Source organism: Cebus imitator, unplaced genomic scaffold, assembly GCF_001604975.1.
Source record: "Cebus imitator isolate Cc_AM_T3 unplaced genomic scaffold, Cebus_imitator-1.0 Scaffold413, whole genome shotgun sequence".
In the NCBI taxonomy this organism is placed as follows: Eukaryota; Metazoa; Chordata; class Mammalia; order Primates; family Cebidae; genus Cebus; species Cebus imitator.
Genome location: NW_016107728.1, coordinates 929292 through 937146, shown reverse-complemented (window position 1 = coordinate 937146; position 7855 = coordinate 929292).

Sequence of the window (7855 nt, the reverse complement as noted above, 5' to 3'; positions counted from 1 at the left end):
TGAACTGGAGCTTTAAAAAATTAGGCCAGGTGCGGTGGCTCATGTCTGTAATCCCAGCACTTTGAGAGGCCGAGGTGGGTGGATCACGAGGTCAGGAGTTTGAGACCAGCCTGGCCAACATGGTGGAACTGTGTTTCTACTAAAGATAGAAAAAATTAGCTGAGCATGGTGTCATGTGCCTATAATCCCAGCTACTCAAAAGGCTGAAGCAGGAGAATCACTTGAACTTGGGAAGCAGAGATTGCAGTGAACTGAGATCGTGCCATTGCACTCCAGGCTGGGCGACAGGGTGGGACTCTGTCTCAAAAAAAAAAAAAAAATTAATGTCAGCTATGTATAGGATAACTTGAAATCAGGAGAGATGGGGTAACATCAAGGTGGTGAGGAAATACAGGGTCACCAACATGCATGTTGGAAAAAGGACTATCAGGTGGAGAGGTCACCAGGATTTCTCACCACCCCTTCCTGCCCTCATTGACTTGAGCCCCTTTTCAAGAGATACTGACATAGCTCTTTGTTGCAGACCTAGGACCTGGCCACCGGGTATAGATGAGGTTGGGGTGTTGGATAATTAAATGGGGGCCATAAGACTGAGGTGACTTATTGCCCTGGGTTTCTGTGTAAGCAAATGTAAACCTAACTCAGAATTTAAAAGAAAATAAAACTTAAGTCCAGCCAATCATAGGCAGCCAAATGAGCATTAGCTGTATTGTCTTGAACTTCCCACAGGGATAGTTCAAATAAGGCAATTGCTCAAACTTCAACCAATCAAACAATTTTTTTGCTTCACCTCATAAAAATGTCCCCTCAGCTTCTGATTTGGAGCTGCCTGATTCATGAATTCCCATCTGCTCAAATCAACTCTTGAAAATTTTAGAGGTTATTTTTTAACAGGGGCAATTATCTCTAGTTCAATTCCCCGGTGAGGGACAAAGGAATGTGGTGCAATAATGTCAGCTGGGGTGAGACAGAGATGTGGCCAGATTTCTCAAGGAGCTTCCAGTGTCAAGAGTTGCTTCATGGAGGGAGCATGCTGGAGAACGTGAAGCATGGTGGAGACACAGATAAGCAGAAGGGCAGTGCAGGACTCACTTCCTGCCCCAGCACTAAGGAGTAGCTCAGGGAAGAGGGAGGAAAGGGGAAGGCATGTGATAAAGACCACACCCCTGGCTAGGTGAAGGGAAAGGAAGTTTTGAATAGGTATAACATGAGATCTTAATGAAACAAAGAGACTAAGAAAACATGGAATAGGGCTCAGGTGGTGTTAGGGAGGATTTGATCTGGAATAGTCAGGGACAGTTATTGGAAGAAAATGAAATTTGTATTTATAGCTGAATGAATTGAGACTCTTCAATACCACCTCCCTTGTTATAGTCTACAGTTCTTCCTGCCATATGGTGCTACCCACTAACATTCTCTAAACATCTTCCCTCTCATAACCTCATCCTGTTCATAGCTTCTTAAATATTTGATTTGAGCACGATCTCACATCTCAACTTTGCAAACACTTGGGATTTGTGTCAAAACTTGCCTTTTCCCAGAATTCTTCCTTAATAATTCCAGGCCCCACATTCCTCCCTATCTTTCCCTGATGGCCCTCCGCTGTTTCTGCATTTTCTAAAATCCATCCTTGCTTTTCATTCCAATCTGCCACACCCTAGTTCAGGACCCCTAACTAATCTTCCCTCCTCATGGCTGCCAAACACTGCCTGAGGACAACTGGCTGAGGCCCTGCTGAATTTGGCAAGCCATCTGCTCCGAAACGGCGTCAGCCCAGAGGGACACCATTTTCTCAATTGCTCAAGGGCTCTCTTAGTTCACCCGGTGTGCGTGGGGTCCTGTAGGCTCTGAGGGAGTGTTTTTCCCTAAGTGGCATGGAAGTGACCCTATATTTCCTAACCACCTCGATCCCACCCCAGTCTCTTCCAATTTCAAGTTGTCCTATGCATAGCTGAAATTATTTTTTTTTAAAACTCAAGCAATCTCCTTTTCTACATAAAAGCCACCCTCTAAGCCATCATCAATATCATGTGTATTGGGTATTGTCAAAGGTCTAAGATGAAACAGCCTAGATGCGGAGCGTGAAGAGAAATAAAAAGCTTCCTAGCATCACGAATCTCAAACCTTCATGTGTACACAAATCACTACTGGATCTCATTAAAATGCAGATTCTGATTCAGAAAGCCTGGGTGAGGCCTGAGATTCTGAATTCTAGCAAGTGCCCAGGTGATGCTGATGATGTTAGTCCAAGGACAAGAGTGTAAGTAGTGGTAAATAACATTGAATACACTGTGAGTAGCATTTAATTTTCACAAAGATCCCCATGGGGTTATTATTATTATTACAATTTTTTAGAGACAAGTTCTCACTCTCTCACCCAGGCTGGAGTACAATGGTATGATCCTGGGCTCAAGATATCTGCCCTCCTGAGTAGTTAAAACTGTAAGTGTGTGCCATCATGCCACCATGTCTGGCTAATTTTTTATTTTTATTTTTTTGTAGAGATGGGTTTTTCCTGTATTGTCCAGGCTGGTCTTGAACTCCTGGGCTCAAGCGATCCTTCTGCCTTGGCCCCTCAAACTGCTGGGATTAAGGGAATGGGGATTTAAATTCACGTCTGCCTGATTCAAGACTCCTTTTTAACCACTGTGGTATATTCCCTCTAAAAGGACTGGAGAGGAGAAAATGAACTTGAGAAAGGAATTTCACTCAGGAAGTAAAACAGGCAAACTTGGAGATGGTTGGCCTTGATCTTCTCAGTGGAGTTGGTGAGAAGGTCACTTAGCTCTGGTGATGGGAATGAAAAGCCTAAGTAATCTGGCAGAGCTGGGGGCAGCTGCAGCTGACCATGTGCTGGAGGAGGAGCAAAAAGAGCTGCCAGCATAAGGGAGCGCCAACATGGAGCTGGGTGGATTGGACTTGCCAAAGCCCTAAATCATTGGTTTCCAAACTTCACATTAGAATCACTTGGGGATCTTTTAAAAGTTCAGATTATTCCCAGGCCAATTAAGTCACAATCTCAGGCTAGGACACAAACATCAATAATTTTCGAAGCTACCCAGTAATTCCAAAGTACCAATTATTTTGGGAACCAGTGCTGCAGATGATTTGCTTATAGTGCTAAAAGGGCAAATCTTGCATTACTTCAAATAACACAAGGAGCATTGAATAATTGTTTTGGTATTTTGCATAGTTCAGAGTTTGGCAAATTTTTTCTGTATAAAGGCAATTATTAAAAAAAAAAAAAATTAAGCTTTGTGGGCCAAGAGGCAAAATTGAGAGTATCATATAAGTACTAACATAACAGGAGAAAAAAAAACAGATTTCCACAAATTTTTTATTGATGAAATGTAAAACTTTATGAATACTGAACTGGGAATTTTATATAATTTTATGTGTTATAAAATTTTAGAATTCTGTTGATTTTTACAGTCATTTAAAAATGTAAAAATCATTCTCAGCTTGCAGGCTGTACAAAAACAGGCAGTGGCTGGGTTTAGCCCCACTATGTTGAAATTTGCTGACTCCTAGTGGAGTTAATGACATACCTTGTGATGAATCCAAAGAAGCCATCAAAAATATTCATCTTCATAAAAACAAATCAGTATTCAAATGAGTGCTACACTTGACCTACAACAAAACTGGCCTTTGAAAAAAATCATTGCATTCTCCATGGACAAAGTGCAAATTGACAACATTTTGAGGCAAAGACTACTTTTACTCACATTTTTCATAATAAATCAAAAATAGCTGGTTGAAAACATGGATGACCTACATAGAGTCTACTATAGAGAGTACTGTGTTCTGTAAATAACTCAAAATACTTTAAAAATAGCTTTTAAAAGTATAAATAGTATTTTGATTTAATTTTAAACCATTTTGGTGTTTCACCAGATTTCAGTTCTCCTCAAGACCTCAAATTGTTAGAGATTCCTCGCTGTTGAGTACAACTCCCTTGTGTTTGTAATGTGTGGATTTGGATGCCTCAATTATAGGTCAAAAATGGCAGTTTTTTGAAAATGCTGTCTGTGTAATCAGGTGGAAAATCTGAGGCTATAGAAATCCTTCTACTGTCTTTAGGCATTTTACATCCAGAACCTTCTGAATTATTGCAATAATAACTTCAATAGTTTCTCATTAGCAAAAACAGTGGGAAAAACAACATTAAAGAGAAAAAGGAATCTTAGCACCTGCAGGTCTAAATATTGTATTTGTAATTTATTTACTAATGAATAGTTGGTTTTTTTCCCCTATGTATAGAAAATTTTGATTGGAACTGGAAGTTACCAGAAAATCGCAAGATCCCCCATTTGTAGTTTCTCTGCCTTGAGAATTTGCCAGGTGTTGAGGAGAGCCCTCTGCTGTTAGTTTTATTTATTACAGTAAAATTTGAATTACATTTGTTTTATGCCTTTCCTTGAACCTTCTCAGGTTTTTAATATTTCTGTTATGATTGTGCTTTTTACATAACAAAGAAAACATAAATTTCACCATGCCTACTGGCATGGTTAATAATCCGTCAATTCTGTCCTTTTTGAACTATGCCATAGCATTAGAACATCTGGCAGTTTCCAATTTCCATGTCAGAGTAGGGTTTTGACCTCTATTTCACTTTCAAATGGGTCTCTTCGGCAGAATAACTCTGCTTTCTAGATTAATTTCACTGTTCACACCCTTAACAGTGAATATGAAGGTTTAAACCTAATGTTTTAGAAGGTAATTGTGCAGTTTTCAGAGGAAACTGACTTTCTCCTGATCCTTAATTGCCTTTGTTACATTCTCTTATCCACTAATGGTGAATGCTCCTTGAATCTTATGTCTTGGACCTCTAATTTTGTTATTGTTATTATTTTTACATTTGTTGCATCTGTGGACTCATCTATTCTCACAATCCTAGTTATAATGTCTAAATTAATAACCTCTTAAGCTGTGTCATCTTGGAGACTGAGCAGGGAACAAGCATTTATTGGGTGCTTGCTACTTGAGCACAGTGGTAAGGTATATATATGTAATATATAGAAAAATATATACATAAATGTAATATATATGCATATATATATATTAGTCCTCTTTTCCAACTTTTTTTTCCCAAATACTATACATCCCCACAGTTGTCTTGGTTGTTTCCCTTCCTAAGCAAAACTCTCTCTTTGCCTATCTTCCTGATTTTCAGCATTTCTGATTCAGAATTTTCCCCTTTTATTTTCTCTCTTTTTTTGTCCTCACTACCATCATAAAGACCTCATCATTTCACATCTGGATGGCCATTTTCTCATTTTAACAATTTTTTCTAGCCTTCAGCATCTTTTCTGCTCAGCATGTACTCATCCTACCACTTTTCCTAAAGAACACTTCCTTAATCATTTCCTTCTCCCGTGTGAAATACCTGCAATGCATCTCCATTGCTCAAAGGTTCAGTTTTAAAAACTTCACCCTGATATTCTAGGCCCTTCGAGTCCTGATTTGATCTCTCTAGCTAATACTCTGCTCCTAGCAAGGCTTATTCTAATCAGCCGGCCTCCTTCCTCCCCACACCAGGCTGGCACTCCTACCTCAGTACTTTATCTTCCTCTTCTGCCTGAAGTGTTTTCTTTCTCTATATCTGCCAAAATCCAACTCCCATTTGAGATACTAATATTTCCATAAATCTTCTTTAATAATCCAACCAACATTGGTATGATCCTTTCTCAGTTACCTGTTTGGCATTTATTATTAGTATGATGCATTATAGTATTTTATTGTATTAATCTTATTTGTATTTAATTTGTGTATATTCTCTTGAGTACTCTTAATTGTTCCTTCTGCGTATCCCATCTCACTCAAAAGACTGACTGTATGTTTCTGATAAGAATATAGTCCAGTATTTCACTCTGGGATACCATACTGGGCTTAGTCACTTAAGCTCTCTGAAGTTAATTTTCTTCTTCCATAAGATGGATATAATAATACCCTTCTACCTCTCTCATTTTAACACTTGAGGTTAAAATAATAGGAAGAAATGCTTCAAAGTTTTCAAACTAATTTGTTACCATGATGATTGATGATGATGATGATGCAGAACCTATTTTCCGCCCTGAAATAGCACCTAATATAGGCTTGTAGGGGTGGAGAGGAGGTGGTCCCTTTCCTCCCTGTCATAAAGGGTCATGGCTGGCACTCCTATAACAACAATAACAAAAAACAGATTAATAAAAGAAAAGCATAACAAGTTTATTATAATACTATCATGTGCACACATGTGTATAGGAGTCATATAAAATATGAAATCAAGAAGGGACCAGATGGTTGAGGCTTAAATGCCTTCTTCATAAGGGAGAAGGAAGTAAGAGGTATAGGAGTAAACAATTTTTGGGGAAACAAAACTCTCAGGGCTCAGACAGTGGTCCACAGAAACAGTCTCTTAGGTAATCCCTTGAAGCTGCCTTCAGATGAATTAATGACGTCTGTCTGGGTATGGTGATGAATCCCAGCCTTCTTTCTTCTCCAGTGGTTGATCTTTCCTGGTTATTTGATGAGATCTCCAGGTAGTGAGTCTTTAGACAATTGCATTTCTTTTGGAAAGAAGCTTTCTTGGTCAGATAAGAAAATTTCAGAAATTGACTTGTAGGGTGAGGAGAACACAAGGTTAGGTGGACCTCGATTCTGAGGCAGCTTTTAAGGTCTCTCAGCAGGCCAGAGCACCTTTGTGATATCAGTCTTTGGGGTATCACTTTCTGAGGCTCATAAGGGTCATGGAATTCCTTTCTGAGGACAGAGGTTGTAACCAAAGACAGTCACCGCCACCATGAGGAAGAAACATTATCTCTCTGTAGGCACATCAGATCTGCCAGAGTTCAAGATCAAAGTCAGTACCCTCAACTTAGCTCTTCACCTCACCCATAGCCTATGATGCTGCTGATTTCCCTTCACATAAAAGCTTGTGAGCTATTGGTCTGCACTTATTGCTTATACTCTTTCAATCTGGGTCTAAGTTCATATTTACAAGAAATTGCCTCTAAAAGTGCTCAAAGACATTCCAATTGTTTAATCGGGTAGCTACTCTTCAGTCATATTCCTAGGCCTCTCTGCAGCATTAGATGCCAATTAAGAAGAGTTGTAACATAAGGTTTTAAGGAAGAGAGATGTTTCAATGAAAGGGATTACAAAGGAAAAGACAGATTTGACTACATGGCATTTCCCAAAACTTAGAACATATTTGCTGTATGTTCGGCAGTCATATCACTATTTCTAATGTTAAAAACTCTAAATAATACAGAAAAGGATAAAAACTATAATAGAAAAATTGGCAAATGTCATGAACATACAAATCACAGAAAAGACTCAAATGCACATACAATATAATGTTCAACTTTAATAATTAAAAAGTCTGTGGCCAGTTTTAGGTCCCATGTTTTTCTTTTGAAAATGTTTCAGAAGTATATTAAACTTCTTTTGAATATGTTTCTTAAAAAGTTCTGATTAATCTGCCTGGAGTCTTTTCTGTTGAGCCCAAAATGGTGGGTCATGATCACTATGCTTGCTAGAGTATGTCCACTGGGTACAAACTTTCCTTTTTTAACCCCAAGAATGTAATGAAGCATGTGTACCCTAATAACAATCCAGATGATAGCATTAGCTTGCAAAAGTATGTTTACATCTAGTTACATTATGAATAAATTATATATACTTTCCCTCATTCAACAAAGAATAGAACCTAGGAAAGATAGACAAAATTATGTTAGGTCTTGTTGAAAGAATGAGTAGTGGGTTGTTTAGAAAGGCAAAGAGGCTGGGCGCGGTGGCTCAAGCCTATAATCCCAGCACTTTGGGAGGCCGAGGCGGGTGGATCACGAGGTCAAGAGATCGAGACCATCCT